The sequence below is a fragment of the Ambystoma mexicanum genome, chromosome 1q (genome assembly GCF_040938575.1).
Source record: "Ambystoma mexicanum isolate Mex_15411 chromosome 1q, UKY_AmexF1_1, whole genome shotgun sequence".
Classification (NCBI taxonomy): Eukaryota; Metazoa; Chordata; class Amphibia; order Caudata; family Ambystomatidae; genus Ambystoma; species Ambystoma mexicanum.
Window position 1 is genome coordinate 715,847,826 of NC_090922.1, and position 17,801 is coordinate 715,865,626.

Here is a 17,801-nt window from a genome sequence, read left to right on the forward strand (position 1 = left end):
AATAATCATAAGTCTTACAGCTCTCAATTCTTCATTGATAGCATTGAATCCCTTTATGGTCATATTGATCGTCTGCAGCAATTCCCATCTGGTGATCTGCAGCCATTTGGAATTTGCTTCAACCTGGATTCTCAGCATGAAGATCATGGTGAATACTGACAAAGTCTGGCTGAACAACCTGTGCTCATAAGGAATAGAGTCAAAAGATTCTATTGACTTGGCTGAGAAATAGTTCTCTCTCTTCATTAATTTACCAGCTTCACAGATCTCTTCTTCCTCAGGTGAATGTCTGCTTTCGGGAAACTGTGAATGTTCAAATTACCTTTTGGAATCACTAATGATGGAACATGAATATTCACCAGTGTACCTATTCCTCCCCAATCGTTGGACAGTTTTTTGTAAGCCTTAGTTCCACAAGCCCAATAGTGATCCATGATCAATGCTGACCCGACATGCATTCCTGTTGCTTCAAAGATTTGTCCACAGTTCTGATTCTCTCCAGTTTTTCTGGTGATATTATTTCTGAAAAATAGTTTTGGCTTTTCCAGAGGCACTATCTGCAAGGGTCCTCTTCTGTCTTCGACCCAGGTCAGTAACTTTGCAAGTCTTGGCCACACTGGCTTACATGCCACTTGTGCATTCCAAACAGTTCATTCAGGGTGATAAGTTATCATTCAGGCCCTGCAGATAACCACTCCTTCTTCCAAGCCATCTGGCGATAACACTGAACCCCAGATCTGCATTTGGCCTCTATTTTTCCATATCCAGATGTCTTCATCAGTCTTTCCTGGACTCTCAAGTCTTCGGTTTATGTCCAATCTGATTCCTGCTCCTTTCACTCCAGGCTCTTCATACCTGATTACATGATTCTTGGTGTGCGCCCTATTTCTTGTCTTCATGTCCTGGACATAATCATCTTCATCTGGATCTGTCTTTTCAGTTGCCCATTTGAGATAGGCATCTCAGCCCATGAACTGGCCTCTTGTACGAGAGAATGCAAGGTGTGATAGACAATGTGCATTTGGAATGTCTACCTCTATGGCTATGAACATGTTAGACTTTCCCATACTATAAGGTAGGAGTGCACATTCAAAACATTCTTCCTTCGAGGTTCTCCTTCCCACCTATCCTTCCCACCTCTCCTTCCCACCACTCCTTCCCACTTCTTTCATATGCTGATGCCATATATGATTCCCTAAATGTGCTGTACTGTCCAGGTAATCATTTAACTCGTGATCACCCCGCCACTGATGCTTCTTTTAGGTCTCATTTTCCTCTCGTGAGCCTCTGCGATAATATCATGAAGTATTTCAGTATATGTCCCTCTTACTGGACCAATTCTAGTATCATTTGTCAGTAAGCTGGGTGCACCTACATGTGCTACCTGTGTAGGAGAGAGTTCTAGAAGCCTTTGCCTACTTTGAGGCCATCTCCTGGCATTGGCAAATGATGGCCATATATAGTCTATTAAAGCCTCCGTATGCAACCTTTCCTTAAAAGGAAGCCCTGGTTTGCTTATCTCAGGTTTAACCTCCTGCACATGTGCCTTTACAGTAGGGATAATCACATACGGTCTTGGTTGTCTAGTAGTTGCCACACTTGTACCTTCCTTGGCCACAAGACAAACAGGACCCTTTGCTTTATTGGGATCAAAATAATATGCAGTGCGTACTGTAAGCAAAAGAAGTACCACAACAAACAAAATGCATGAATAAATCCAATACAAGTAGGTCCACTTCTTGCAGCAATGGTCTCTTGCCCATCGTGGTCATCTGTCGATGTCGGTCACTATGTTGGTACTACTGCTGCCGCCCATTCTTACTCTTTTTAGGGAGGAAAAAATAACATTTATTGGGACAACATCATAAAGTACTCAGGAAGATATTTGATGTTTTCTACAAGCTCCTCAATCAGCTGGCTGATTTCAGGACGATTGACCAGATTTCTAATATACACGAAAGCATCACCTTTTCGGCAAACGTAATGTGGATATTTCTCCAGCCGATAGCAGAAGTAAAAAAAAGTATGTTCTCTGTGTCCACACTCAGAAGCTTCATTTGGTTCTCAGTGTTCTCTAGGAGTAATGATTCACCTGCACAACTATGTCCCTTAGCAATTTATTCAGCGTTGCATTATTGTTGGGGTCACTCCAAAAAGTCCGGACATTATTCAATCATCCAACGAGATGTGGGCATTCCCCGATAAGATAATAGAAGACCATACCAACCAGTCTCTGCGCATTGTCCTCAGATAGGGGCAGCTGTAATGCTTTTCGAACGAAACTCAAGAAGCTGGAGCACTTGCTCTATAATAGCAGCAAGCAGTCTCCTCACGATTGGGCAATTTTTAGAATCTTGCCAAAAATGTTGTACGTGAAAAGTTCTTCCCACGAGTGAAATATAAGAGCACAACATGTTGATAAATATAGCAAGAAACATCCGGTTGTGCATTGTCATTGGGTACCACCATGGACAACTCTAAAGACTGTTTCAATGGGAGAATAATCAGGATACTGTCCCCTACCACAGTCATTGAAAAGGGAGCTTTTCGAATGTTGGCAAACTCCCCTTCTTGATCAAGACGTAAACATGTCTTAGACCAATTTCAGCAAGCTCCTATAGCTCAAGAAGAAATAATCTTGTCTTTTGTTGCTTAAAAGAGAGACCAGCAACAAGTCATAGTCCGATGTACTCCTTTTATTTATTTCGCTGCTTCTGCATCCTTCTTCCTCATCATAAAGCTAGTCCGCACGTGCTGAGGTTCTTCCCCTATGTTTACTTTTGTTGGTGGTGCGTGTGATGGGGGTTCTCCAGTGTAGATCTTTGTGTCGCAAAGGAAGATCGAAGCGCATCTGCCTTGTACTTTAACTGCAGACAGTGTGATGTCTTCCACAATAAAAGGCCCATTGAAGCGTGGTTCATGCCACTTCCTCGTGAAGTTACGAATTAAAATTTCATCACTAGAAAAGAGTTTTGGAAGACACAGTCCTTTAACTCTGTTCATTGGATCATCTTCATCTGTGTTCTGCGTTGCCCTACACCCCTGTCACTTGAGCTGATCTGAAATGACAGAGATACTTGCAATCATACATCTAAGATACTCATGTAGCTCCTTTCCTAACAATTCTGTGGTTGACTGGGCATCACTTCTAGTTCTAGATGGAGCTGCGAGGGGTGTCCTCATTCGCCTCCCTGTCACTATCTCATGGGGGCAAGATGGTGTTCCGACCCTGGTTGATTTCTCAATGCATACAATGCCAGTGGTAGACAATGCAACCATCCTTTTTTCAGGGTGAGCGTCAATTTGGCTATTCTCTCCTTAAGCAAGCCGTTGAGTCTCCCACAGATTCCATTTGCTTGCAGGTGATAAGCAGACGAGAACTTATGCTTTATGCTAAGCAACAAGCTTATCTGCTTAAATACTTCATTAAAAAATGAGGTCCATTATCTGATCTTAATACTTCACATATTCCCCATATAGAAAACACTTCTCGTACTAAAAATGTAGCTGCTCTAACTGTGCACAATGTGTGCCCAGCGGTATACTTTTGACATACAATGCAGTTTACTATATAACATGCAATGTTTTCTACCAAATTTGGAACAAACCATTCCTCTGCAATAGTTGCGGCAAGGCTTTCCTTAGTGACGTGTGCAGGGTAGTGCAGCTGTTCCAACACTACCCTCAATTAGGCTATAGGCATCACCGGTTTATCCATGCGTTTCTGTTGACATAGTGCTATCGAAGGGGATACAGAACAACCCTCCGCATCCCCAAGTCTTTCTCCTCCTGAGGTGCTACCCCTTGGAACTCCATAAGCTGAGTTTTAGACAAAGTACTATAACACTCAGACAAGCTCATCATTACCACCATTCTTCCATTCACATCAGGTGTTTCAAAAGTCATTACATCATCTGTACATGAAATACGTTTAGCTTCCTCATCTGCTTTTTAGCTTCCTCATCTGCTTTTTGATTTCCTCGTGAAATTAAATCTGCTTTCTTAGTGTGTGCAGTGCATTTAACCACTGCCATAGTTACTGGGAGTTGTAGTGCTTTAATGATTCTATCCAATAAATCTACTTGTTGCACTGGGCTGCCATCCGCTCTTACGTAGCCCGTCCTTTTCCAATGTGCTAGACCTGCGTGCACTGTCGATGTCACATAGGCGGAGTCACTGTACACTATTATTTCCTGGTCTGCATGTTTCTTGAGTATGACAATCAGCTTCCGCAGCTCGTGCCGAAAAGTGAGACAATAGTCATACACATATCAATACTTCAAATTCACCATTGGCCATGTGCCTTAACACAGAGGTACCTGTATATCTTTGCTCATCATGTTTGAACAATTCGTGAAGAACCATTAATGAAAAGAACTTCCCCGGCAGCCAATGCATTCTCTTTTATCCTCGGGAGCACATCATAGAATACTTCATAATTTGAGTAATCATGTGCCTGTTCACTTTTTGCCAGTGGTGCTGCTACAAACATGGCAGGGTTCACGATATTACATCTAACTACTTTGATCACTGGATTAGATATGACCACCTCATAGGCCAAAGCCCTATGGGACGTTAACGCACGCTTAGGTTTTTCCAAAATAGCAAACAATGCATGTTCAACAAATAATGTCATAGAACATCCCATTACCATGATGGCAGCCTTCTCAATGGCAAAAGCAGCGGCCAAAGATTGTTCGCATGAAAAATGACCTCTCATTACTAGATCTAAGATTCTACTGCAATACGCCTAGGGCTTGTACCCCAACTTGGTTCTCTGTGTGAGCACATCTGTCATCACTGTACCATTCGTATGCTAGAATAAAAAGAATTCCTCCGCATAGTTGGGAATCCCTAAAACTGTGGCTGTGCAGATTGCCTTTTTCAAGTCATCAAACCCTTCTTCCATTTCCTCAGTCTATATCATTCTGTCCCCATTCGTTTGTGCTATCTTTAAAGCTTGCAACAAGGGCCTTATGTATGTACTGTAATCAAAGACCCAAGCTCTGACATAATTACACAGTCGTAAAAATATCTGCTTGTGCTTTATCGTGTGTGGCTTTACTGTTCTTAAAATAGTCTCTGCTTTCTCTGGAGTAATTCTCTTTCTGGCATGCAAGATTAACTGCCCTATATACAACACTTCCTCCTGACAGTACTGTAATATCTCCTTGTCCTTTCTCTGCAAGAATAATCATTAGTTGAATTGAATCATGTCGGCATCCTTTGTGAGGCTACAAACCAATATGTCATCCACATACTGAAATACAACACAGTGAATATTGCTTAAGTCCATCTGCAGGACTCTATTGAAAATCGATGGAGACTCACAGTACCCCTGAGGCAAGCAAGTCATTTTCAGTTTAGTCTGTCTAAACGTAAATGACGATAGATCCTGTGAGTCTTTATGCAATGGGATTGAGAAAAACACATTTTTTCATGTCAATCACAGTGAAATACCGTGCCTCAACAGGGATATCACATAATATCATGGCAGGATTAGGATCTAGAGGGAACTTAGCCTCTACAATCTGATTAATCGCCCTTATATCTTGAATTAGACACCACAACCCTCCTTTCGATTTCTTAATCAGTGGTATTACACAGTGACTCTGATATCACCTTGTTTCATCATGGCAGATATTGTCTTAAAAATACTTTGTCCACCTCTCGAAACATAGGATACTTTTGTGTTTGAGGTAAAATTGCTCCTGGTTTCAATTTAATCTTTACTTCTCCAACCCCCTTCAATAGGCCACGTCATACAGGCCTGTGTTCCATAATGAAATTGGCACTTTCGCTATGTCTTCCTCAAAATACTCGGGATGTTTTTGCACTACCATCATTTTCTGAGGGACCTCTCGTCTGATGGCTTTCACCCAATAAATAATATCCAGTACTAGCTCAAATAATACATTTGCCAAGTGGTCACCAAACATATTCTCATCAGTAACATTGGTTAATCTGTAACCTTCCCCTATGGCAATTACTGCGCGCCATCGTCTGCCGTCATGGTAAACTCCATAGAGCATAGCTAGTTCTCCATGTACTATAGCTGCTTCAATATCTAAAGGAAAGACTCATCCTTCATCTTCATCGATAGGTATCATGGGCCTGAATAAAATTTCATCAAGAATCCTCACAGTCTTTCCCACTAATCCTAGTAACCATGTTAACAGAATGCGGACTCCATAGAGAAAAACTTCTCATTCTAGTGGTATGGCTCGCATGGCCATTCGACCTGTAAATGCATTGATCATTTCACATACGCTTAAATAATGTATTCATTGTGTCGAACACACTATGCCCGCATTAGTAAACAAAATTGTCATATTCAACATAGTCATTAAATCTCGACCTAGAATATTGACAGGTGTCTGCCCTGAGTATAACAAAAGTGCAGATATGTCACACTCTCCTATAGAGATTGGCAAGTTTTCAGTAAAAGGAATTCAGCTTGTAGGTCCTGTGAAACCCTGCGTATTCATGGAATTTCCCGACATAGAAAACTTTCTCTCTCGTATACACGATCGTGTCGCCCCTGTGTCTACTAAAAATGAAAAAGATGTGCCCCCTATATTGACGTCAACCCTAGGTTCCTCTTGAGGATTCGGCTTCAAAGATAGTACTGAACACATCAAGTATCCCAGTGAGCTGTCCTATTGTGGATACAGTCTCATCCCGGTACCTGTGAAGGGGTTCCCTTCATTGACAGTGACACCCCCTATTCTAGGAGTTATTAGCTGTCCTGTATATGTGCTCTGCTGTGTCTACATGGGTGACTGCTGCGACTGCCCTTGTGGCGGATTTACTGCTGTCTGCTGTGTTTAAAAGGCTTTTTGCACTTTCGGCACTTGTGGTTGCTGTGCTGTCTGATCCTGAACAAACCCATCTTCATTCTGCTGCGAATATGAAGGCAGGTTTGAAGTCCCCCCCTCTTGAAAACAGCCTATTTTGCAAGTACCCCTGACTTCTAAACATGTGAGCAAGGTGCAATGACATACCACATGTCCAACATATAGGGGGCAGTCTCCTAACTTGCCCCTCCTACATGTACTGATCATTATTCTGAAAGTTTTGAAACCCACATCGATTTTTCTGGAAGTTTCTCTGATTATTCAGGAAGCCTCTTCCTTGAAAACCTCCCCTACCTCATGGAATAAATCCACTATAAATCCACTATTTGATTGGTATAACTGCTATAACTGCCTTTGGTTATTCATCTGCAGCATATTTGCTGCTTGCGGTGAACCTTAATTGTCAACACTGGTCAACATTGCCCCTTCAATGTCAAACTTAGATAACTTTTTCTGCACTCATTTTGCTTCTTCAGCCTTTCTAGCATTGTACTTCTTTCGGTTCTTCTCTTGCAGAAGCCTACAGTAATGCGCAATCAGTCAGATGTATTTCCGACCATGGTTTTGCCTCCATGCTCACTAACTTCTTGAGCTGCTTTTGTACTGATTCTGGTAGCCCTTGACACAATATATGATAAAACACAGGCATATAGTTCCCCCTAGCTTCTCGTGTCTCCAAGGCACATGCCTCTTGAAAATTCTGAATGAAAATTCTGAATGTAAACAAGAGAATTGTCCACTTCATGCATCTTTGTTGTCATTATAGCTCCAATATCGGACGTGTCTAGATACAATACTCTAAGCGTTCTCCAGACTGCCGTCATACAGTTATTGAACAGTGCTCTCGACCAGACATCATCAGCTCTTTCTCCAAGAATGGCAATCAGAAGACCATTAATGTCCCCTATAGCTAACATGTTTCCTCTACTAATTTTCTCTAACTCATGTATCCATTTCCGAGCACCAGAAGTTAAACTCGGGAGTTTGCACCTCAAATTATCCTTATCCATTTCTGGTCATGGTATATACTGCAGCTTGGCCTCACCTTTTCTAATAAAGGAAACTGAGAAATCCCAAACTCGCATTCGTCCCCTTCAGTTAATCTTTCCAAAACGGGGACAGTGGTTCTGCATTCCCTTCTACTTGGCAGCAATTGTTACCTGTTCACGTAGGGTGGCAAGTCCCCCCTCTCACCATGGAAACGCCCTCTAGGTCGACCAGGCCGCGTCAAGAACCTTGATGCCAGAAAGATAGGGAGGCCTTGATCTGACCATCTAACTTCCTTATCCATAGAAAAACATCCTTCAGAACCACCTGTGTTACCTTCCTTGACTTTCTCTGGAAGATACAAGGGAGTAGAGGCACGCTTGGCCCTCATACCTAGGTGTGATCATCCTGTTTGTCCAACTCCTTCTCCTCACGTGACTGAAGACCACAAAATCGAGTTAAAGTGTATTAAAAAGTCTATTTTCCAATGAGACTCTGACGTTTTCTTTGTTCCTATCCACGCCTTCAGAACAGGTAGTTCATTCCTTCACAAATTGCAACTAATTCCTGGTCCTTTCAGTCAGAAACGACCTTGGCTTCTTGGCTCGTTCAACCTCGCCTTTCTGAAACTCATCTGCATTTCACTTATTTTCTTACTGCGACACACTTGGAAAAGAACATCTTTCTTCCTTCTTTAGGCCCTGCTCTGCTATAATGCGTGGTGGAAGACTTGATTTCTTACTCGTACTTTATACATATATATATATTGGTGCTTGCCGCAATCTATTTTACTATAGCGCTAGCCTCATGAAAATGTTGCTTGCGTTACTTTGCATCTGTACACGTGTGAAATAGCTTTAACAATTTCATCATTTCTGTAGCATAAGCCTCTTCATCTTGAGCCCAATATGTTGCTTATCTTTGATACTTTTTAGATGCTTTATAGAACATCCGCATTCTCTCGTGTCTGCATCTCCTCTATTGTACGTCAGCTCGACCCTCGCATGACATCACCAATCTGCTCTCTCGTGCATTTGACCTTTGAACCTCTTAGGTTGTCATTCAAATAGCCATCATACTGTCTTGGATGCAGATATGGTTTTCTCAACAGGAACTTTGCCTCCAGGATTCTCTTGGTATAGGCACATCCCCTGGTTTTGCTCGAGTTTCACACTCTGTTATCCAACATATAGGCAACAGGTGCGAGGTGGTTGAGGTGGGGTACATAACTCCTTGTCTACAGTAGGATGTGTGTTTGTGTGTGTGTTTTTGAAAACTATCCTATATGGCAAATGTGTGCATAGTGTGCTGCCATTTGGAGCCACTGGCAGGTTATTTTTCCCAAACACTGGCCTCTTGGGATTGGTGCCCACAGCTGGTCGATACTAGTAAACATGCTGTATGTGCATTTTAAAAAGTATTCATCTTACAAAGTGCAGCAATGCGTGGTGCCAAGTGCAGACATCAACATTTTATTTTTCACTGGTGTTTGCTGCTTGCACTGGGACCAAGTAGAAGTCCAGTCTACGAGGCATGCAGTGTTCCCTCTAAGCTGTGCGCATGTGTGCTTGCCCAGCTTCCTTCTGGGTGTCATTCAGAAGATATTTAGAGGTGCACACACAAAATTCTCACAGATTCAAAAATATTTAATAAAGCACAAGCCACAGCAATTAATTTAAATTTGCTTTCTCTTAAAATAAGCAACTAGTTTTGATATTCTGCTAATTTGCATTACACTACTATGCAAGGGTGATCGCAAACACCTAAAATCCCTAACAGCAAAATACACACATAAGAGGTTAAAAACTAATATGAACAAATGGCTCCATTAACAGAAGAATCGAACCAAGATATGCCTGCACACATTAACCAAATAATGTTCCCTCCCCACCTATGACTCCTAAGCTTCATTCTACCACACTTTGACCTCATGACTCTACCTTCTGCCCCAGAACACATTAAGATAGTACCGGACAACCTTGACTCCTCCTCTCTTGGCTCTGCGAAAGGTTAGCAGATGTGTACCTACAGCAACTTGTTTTATGTTTGTTGTTATATGAATGATATTAATAACAGGAATAACGTTCAAGTGCCAGAAGTTCTGTTACTCATTGTGCCTTACCAAAAGCATGATACAATCGAACTACCAGCTAAAATATCGGATACTGACTGTAAGTAAGCAGGCTACCTGGATGTGTAACCTTATCCCATACTTCCTCTTCTTTGTACATATGTGACACAAGTGCTTTGAAGCAGCGCCCTTGCAATTGAACACATTATAAAACTCAAATATTAATTTTCCCTGTAAGGATTTTTAAAAGACAAATGTGATGCTCAGTGTCCACTACTTTAGCATTACTTACATTACCCTATAAGTAGAGAGCTACATTGCAATATCATTTACTTTGCTAACAAGGATAATGGGTATGGACTATGCCTGGTATTACCCGTTCATATTATCAGGGCACCAGATAGACAGGAAAATGTTTTTCACACAATCTGCCTCGTTTCCAAGTGTTCCGAGTTCCTTTGGGCATAGACAATCACACATTGGGGGTCATTCCGAGGTTGGAGGTAAGGGATTACCGGTGCCTGTAAGGGCACCGATGGCGGTAATCCCTTACCTCCGTATTCCGAGTTCCCTTTGCGGGTCCCTCTTTACCTCCTGCTTTTAGCAGGAGTAAATTACGGGACCCGCAAAGTGACCTTGGAGTAAATTACGGCACCGTAATTTACGGTGCCGTAATTACCTCCTTCCCCATTCCCATTGAGCCCTATGGGGGCAGAAATGGGGATGGGGAAGGACTATGGTGAATGGGGAATTACCGGTCCATCCAACCTTGGAATGGACCAGTAATTACTCCATTCACCATGCCGGTATTCCATGGAGTAAATAGCTCCATGCTTGCCAACCATGGAGCTATTTACTCCATGGTGTAGTCCTAACTCGGAATGAGGGCCATTATATGGCAATTCGCTGTTATGCAAAAACAGTTTTGCTGATCACTGTGTAATTCTACACAATGATATAAGGGTGGGGTATGTTGCAAACAATCTTGTATGCACTACAAAAGAATTGCGTACATGCAGAGTCATGGCATTCTTAAAATGCACATAATATCTTGAGGCATTAAATATGCCTTGCTTGCAAAGTATTGTGGCTCTGCAAATATCCCAGTGAGTGTTTACTACTACAATCCCTCACTTTTTACAGTGCTCTATCAACTAGTATTGGAGGCAAGTACAGGGGCCGGGGAAGGGTAAGAGTGGAAGAACACAGGTCCATCACTCCTTCCGGGTGATGATCTAAGCAGCAAATTAAAAAACCAAGTCAGAAGTTTTGGCAGTACACTGAAGGAAATGTGTTGCTTGTTTGCTAAAGGATAGGAAATTCTAGTACCCGTTAGGACAACAGCACCTTCTTTTTCTTTCTATGCTTAGCTGCGGGGGTCTTTTCAATATAACCATGCACTCTGTATCGTCTCTAGCATCTCCCTGCATCTTATTTAACTCATAGCAAAGAATTACAGAACAGGGATCCACAGTTACAGACAAAGGGACTCAATCTGTTCTATCTCTTGAGATGTGATGCCATTAACTTAAACAGCATAAATATATATATATATATATATATATATATATATATATATTACATGGCCACGGTAGTGGCCATGTAGTTATGGTTAAGTTGCTGTTTCCATAGGAAGAGCACTTTTTGGGTGGCTTATAACTTCGCTCTCTCTGGACGGATCCTCACCAAACTTTGCAAAAAAAAGTACTTGGGTCACTCTGAATTCATTTGCAAAGATTGGTGAGGATTCGTCCAGGGGGGGCAAAGTTATAGGGGGGTCCCAAAACTTTTTTTTTCCCATAGACTGAATGGGAAAAAAATTTTGCTCGCGCCTACAGCCCAAACCGCTGGATGGATTTCCACCAAATTTGGACCAGGAGCAGCGGCTTGGTCCCGAAAGCGTGCTTTTGCAAATTTGGTGAAAATCCGTCCAGTAGTTTTTTTTAAAATGACCAAAACGTAGGTAAAAAAAAATTTGTGATATCTGTGTTCGGTTCGCGGACACACTTCCCTGTTCGCTCAGCGGACAGTGTCCTGATTGGCCAATCGTCTTGCGTGATGTTCGCGGACATGCAACGTGTTCGCTGATTGGACGGCGTGGAGCGTGAAGCGCATCAGATTTTTCGGTAGTGCCCGCCATCTTGGATTCGCGGACGTCCGCGGACAGCACGGTGAAACTTTGTTCAAAATGTGTATTTAGTAGAGTGTGTTGGTGTGTAGGAGTGTTTGGGGAGGGTGGGAGTGTATGAGATAGGATGAAAGTTGTGTTTTTTATATGTTAGACGTTCTTTTTGCATTCGATTTGTTTGCGGAAATCACGGGTGTTCTGAAATGTTCTAAATAAACTGACTGGGGGGTGTTCTAAGGACTCAATATGTGTCTGTTTTGTTCGCAAGCAAAGTGAAACTGTTCTAAGAACACTCACGGTGTCCGGGGAGTTTTCGTAGGGGGTGTCCTGAGGATGCTGTCCATATTGTTCTCTGTCAAGTTGAATGTGTCCTAAGAACACCCGTGGTGTCCTGAAATGTTCGCAAATAAACAAAATGGGGGTGTTCTGAAGACGTTTTTGAGAACACTCCCGGTGTCCTGGAATGTTCGTAGGAGGTGTCCTTAGGACGCTGTCCGTATTGTTCGTTGTTAAGTTGAAAGTGTTCTAAGAACTATCGCGTTGTTCTGAAATGTTCGTAGGGGGTGTCCTGAAAATGGTGTCCCTATTGTTCGCTGGCAAGTTCAAAGTGTTCTAAGAACACTCACATTGTTCGCGGACATTAAAAGTTTCCCATAGATCATAGTTGAAATGTTTGACTCTGTGGATGTGATATGCTGCGGTGGTTGTTGCCAGGGCATACAGTCTTGGGTGCATGACCATTTGGCCATGCACCCAAGACTCTATGCCCTGGCAATAACCACCGCAGCATATCACATTCATATTTGCTTATAACTTTGGGTGAAAAACAAATGTATAAGGAACAAAGGTATTAGATACTATGGATGTGATATGCTGCTATGGTTGTCCTTATTATTGTATACTTACTGTTTGGTCTAGTAATGGGAGTCTATGTTTTTCTACTTCATTTCTGTGATAAAAGAAAATAGCATGTTAGTATTAGTATTTTGTAATGACTTATTACATTGTATAAGCAATATACTTTTATTTTTTTTCGACCCTCATATTTAGTAGAGTACAAATCAGAGTCCTGTGCAATTTGCTCAGTTTCTGTATTTGTTGCTAAAATCATTGGGTCTGTGGGAGAAAAAAAATCCATGTTGGATTAAAAAAAAACCCTTTTTCTGTTATGCTTCAGTTTATTTGTTTGTTTGTTTTCAGTGTTCACTTGTTGTTTCTGGCTAATGCTTTATACTTTGCTTTGTTGTATTTTTTTTGGAACAGTAACAGATTCTTCATTTGTTTTGATATTATAAAATGTTGGAGCAGTTAGATACCAATTGGCGTATTCTGTCTATTTTTTTAATATATTTTATTGGTTTTGATTTATCTATTTGGATATTGTTAAATATTGGGACACTTAGATACCAATTGGCGTATTCTAACTGTGTATTTTTTGGCCTAATTTAGTGGTATTCATTTATCTGATTAGTTGTTGTAGAATCTTTGAGCTGTTAGATAGCTTTTGGAGTATTCTAACAGTTTATATTATTTTAACACAAATTTATAATTTTGGGACAGTTAGATACCAATTGGCGTATTCTAACTGTGTATTTTTTGGTCTAATTTAGAGGTATTCATTTATCTGATTAGTTGTTGTAGAATCTTTGAGCAATTAGATAGCTTTTGGAGTATTCTAACAGTTTATATTTTTTTAACACAAATTTACTTAAAGGTTTAAATACAGTTTATTTATCAAATTTTGGTTTTAAGAACATCAAATAAGCGTTTGTAAGATTTGCCGGTAATCTCTGCTTTAGAGTAATTGTACTATCATTACATTCAAACCATCCACATTTCTTTTTTATATATGCCGTGTAGTGCCCTGAATTGGTTGTGGCTCCTGTGTGGTTGATTATACCTATTTTTGTGAAGGTTTCTTACCAAGTGATATTTGACTATGTGTGAATCCAGTCAATGGGTCTCTAAAGTGTAAGTAAATGTTGTCAGCAATTGGTGGTAATTGAAATAGAATATGCATTGCTACATTTGCATAGCAACTTACACCAACTATATTTGAGAATTGAAATGGTCCAGGTAGTTCTATATCTAACTGCTTTTTTGGAGTGTGTCTTCCTTCTTTAAAGAAGTACCTGGTTTACTTTCTCTAATTGATTCTTTTTTGTTTGTGGTACTTGATGAAGTATTAGTTTCTTTTACTCACTTTGGAGGATTTGCATTGACGTCCTGTTGCATTTCTGTTTGATTTAGTTTTCTTTTACAACGTTTTAGTTTTTGTGGAACAGAATATGTGTTTAGATGGGGAGTGTATAGTGAGCGAAGTCTATTATATTCTAAAATGCAAGGAATATCAGCGTTTACTTCACTTGCATCAAAGTTGATTAGAAATAGACCGTCAAGTGTACGTAAGCGTGATAGTGCTACGTAGCTCATCCCTTCTTTAAAGACTGTGGTACCAATATCTATCATTGCTTTGTCTAGGGTAAGACCTTGTGATTTATGAATCTTGACTGCGTATGCAAAAGTTAGAGAAAATTGTTCTCTGGGTACATACATATCTTTGAAGAGAAGGAATCTAGCTGTTGAGCATCCTATTCGTTTTACTTCTGAAAGTTTGTCAAAGAGTATATTGACAAACTGAATTTTGTTGTCACGTGGGTATGTTTGAAAGCCAACATCTGTACCCAGTGCTCCATTAACTTGTCCTTGGTCCACGTCAAGGTTACGTTTAAGCATTACTCTGCAATTTAAGGATAATTTTAACATCTTTTCTAACCCTGCTGTGTTTGAGATTGATTTTTCTAAATTATTTAGTCTTGTTGTGGCTTGGTCACACATGGGTAGTGTCATACCATGTACATCTAGTTTGTCTGTGGTGCTAATTTCCATTATTGGTTGCATTTCTTTAATTAACATTATTTCATTGAATTTGAGACAGCTTGCAAGAGTTGGCATTAAGGCCATACAATTGACATTTTTGTGGGCTAATTGTTCCATAACATCTGTAGAACATGCATTATTGCCATAAAGTGCATTAATGTGCCGGGTTTTCAATGTTGCTTCTGCTTCTTTAGAAAGTATACCAACTCTCAAACTTTTTAAAATGTTGGCATAAGTTAGATCTGCAGATTGGCGCATGTTTTCTGTTAATTCTCTGTATTGGAAATGTTGCCAAAGGTTGACATTTCCAATGCTGCCAACAGTTTTTCGGCAGAGTTTGTGCCCTAATGTTTTAAAAATAGGTTCACCTTTTACTGGTGTTAATTGAAGCAGATCTCCAAAAACAATAATGTGTTTTCCTGCAAAGAGCTCTTCATAGTCTGTTTAGAGTACTTCTTGTAATCTGAGGTGAATCAAAGCTAACATCAGGTTGGAGACCATGCTCACTTCATCTATTAGTAGCATTTTCATTTGTTTCAATACTCTGCATAATTCCATTGCAGCTTCTGCAGAAAGTTTGTAATAGTCTAATTTGTTCTGGTGTTCTACTGGTAATAGTAGTAATCGGTGTAATGTAACACCACCTATGTTGTAGGCAGCTAAACCTGTGGGGGCAGTGACAACAGCTGACAGTTTGTTGTTTGTCAATTGTTGAAGGAACTTACTAATGATTTTGATTAGGAATGTTTTGCCAGAACCAGCTTCACCACTGACGTACAGTAGTATAGGTTTATAATTATGGCAGGAACATTCTTTATTTTCATGTTTTACACTGTGTGCAATTTGTTTTGTTACTTCTTGAAAAATGCTACTTTGCTCATTGTTTAGTTTTGATTGTAGTATAGTTAAGTCTTCCTTATCTTCATACTGACACATGGTGTTTTCTACTTCTATCATAGCTATTTCTGCCTCATTTGTTATTAGTGGTTCTCCCAGTGGTTCTTGGCTTCCTGTTACAGAAGGTTGACTACTGTCAGGAGTATCCTTATCTAGTTGGGCGTGGAGTTCTTCTTCATGTTGCTGTTCATTGTGCAACATTGTTTTGTACTGTGTAAAGTTTACATCAGTTATAGTGCTTTCATTTGCTTTGAAAGCATCCTCATATGAGTCATAGTTATCTAGTAATTGTTCTGCTTTTCTCCATGGTTTGAAGAGTTGTAGCAGGGACATGTAATATACTTCTTTATGTTGAGGAGTCTTCAATGACAATTTGATATGATTAATTAAATGTGGTTTAGTGAGTTTAACTAAGCTGCCTTCACAGTCTGTCACTCTATATTTACCTTTTTTTTCATCAGGTTTCATATTATTTTTGTATGTGTAGTTTTGGGCTATTTGGTATAGACACATGTTTTCCAAAGTATTACTTCTGTTTGGGTAGTATGTGTCCAATAAATGTCTTGGCTGTTGGGATCATGTTTGGCTATTGTTTCTATATCTTCATATGATTTTAGAACTCTTTTTCTAGATTTACCTGACCAAGACTTAGCCATACTATATTTTCAGATTTACCATACAATGAAGCACCAGTTAAACGATCAGCTGCTTCATAAGATCCACATTCTCTATGGGTGAGCATTTTTATGCACAAGCTGTATAATTTCTGAGATACTGTTTTATCTGATGACAGGTCATTCCAGAGGTCTTGGAGCTCTGTCTTTTCTGCTTTAGTTAAGTATGCTGTGACATATCGTGCAACTGCAGTACAATTGTCTGCAATGTACTGCACATCTATGTTTGCATTCCATAAGTGGGCAATGATTGCATTATAATCATTGATATAATTTTCTTCTTCTTTTCTTTTTATGTAATATGTATTTTTAGGTGACTTACCTTTAACACTATGTCTAACTGAAGATATGAGGTTGTTTACTTGACCTGTATTTGTAACTGGTCTAGGGAAACCAAATCGGCATTTGGTGTAGTATTTGCCTTTGTTTTTGTATTTGCGACGACAATATTTTCCACATTTGTGTCTTTGAAATTGTGAAATTTGTGCATGAAGATCACTATTTGTGGCTTCTGATGGAATTTCACAAGTGACATATTTTTCAATAAACTGTAAAACAGTGGCATCACTGTCTTGACCAAATTTAGGAGCATATTTAATCCATAAAAGCATGTGGATATGTGGTGCTCCTCTGGCTTGGTATTCTTTTCTCCAAAAGAAGTGTTGCACTTCTCCAAGGGGAGGAACAGTTTTAATACAAATAAAATGTAGCATAGCAATGAAGCGATGGTGAAATTATCTTGAAACATTAACAGGATCCAAAGAACAAAGTTCTCCAGGTGTTAGAATATCTATGTTTGTTTTGTTTTTATTTGATATGCGTAGGAAATCATGTAAATCTTCCCAGGCATATTCTGCACAACTTAATGTAACAAACCAAGTGGGTGGGCCAAGGTTTCTGATCATACAACGTACATCTCCATGACGTCGAAACCAGTACTCTTTAGTACCACGCATATTTGCTAATAGATTTGTAATATTTGGTTGTAAAAACTCATCCTTTTGTTGCACTTTCTCTAATAATTGTGTAGCTGTCATATTTTGAAAGTGTGATCCGGATTTTAATATGTGTGCAACTCCGTAACATAAAGTTGCTAGTTCACTTTCAAAGAGTAGGTGGAATATGTATTCCACATTTTGTCTAAATCTGGGATCTTCAGAATACTTCCGTAATGAGCGGTATTCTGAAGCTGATATTTGAATAGGTCTATCAACATACCTTCCTCCTTTGCCAGTAGGAAAGAGTAGAGGAAAAGCACGTGCTTCTATACTTTTTTCCCATATACTGATTGGCGATCCTTTTGTTTG